The sequence below is a fragment of the Saccopteryx leptura genome, chromosome 9, assembly GCF_036850995.1.
Source record: "Saccopteryx leptura isolate mSacLep1 chromosome 9, mSacLep1_pri_phased_curated, whole genome shotgun sequence".
Classification (NCBI taxonomy): Eukaryota; Metazoa; Chordata; class Mammalia; order Chiroptera; family Emballonuridae; genus Saccopteryx; species Saccopteryx leptura.
Window position 1 is genome coordinate 33,793,671 of NC_089511.1, and position 761 is coordinate 33,794,431.

Here is a 761-nt window from a genome sequence, read left to right on the forward strand (position 1 = left end):
GTTGACATTAGAAATGGTATGATTTCTTCCTCAAAGGTTTTGTTGGGGCCTGATCTGTGGTGGCGCAGTGGATAAAGCGCCGACCTGGAAATGCTGAGGTCGCCAGTTTGAAACCCTGGGCTTGCCTGGTCAAGGCACATATGGGAGTTGATGCTTCCAGCTCCTCCCCCCCCCCCCTTCTCTCTCTCTGTCTCTCCTCTCTCTCTCTCTCTGTCCCTCTCTCTCCTCTCTAAAAAAAATGAATAAATAAATAAATTTTAAAAAAGGTTTTGTTGAATTCACTAGTGAGTCATGTGAGCCATGAGTCTTCTTTATAGAAAGGGTTTTAACTACAAACTCAATTGCTTTAAGTGTTATGAGACTTTAAGGTTATCTGTTTCTTTTTAAGTAAGTAAGCATTGGTAGTTTGGCTTTTCAAGAGATTTATCCATTTTATATATGTATCAAATTTATTGGCATAAAATTGTTTGCATTGTTCTGTTATTGTCTTATTAATGTTCTAAGGATCTCTAGTAATGTTCTGTCTTTAGTTACATTGGTCTGTCTTTTCACTTTTTGTCTTAATTACTCTGAATAGAAACGTATCCATTTTATTACTGAGATTTTCAAAGAAGCAGCTTTTGGCTTTATTGGTTTTCTGTAAGTATTATTATTTTGTTTTCAATTTCATGTATATTATTTCTTTCTTTTCTTATCCTAAATTTAATTTGCTCTCTTCCCTTTTTTTTGGAAAAGAGAAAGAAAGAAATTTATTAAAAAGG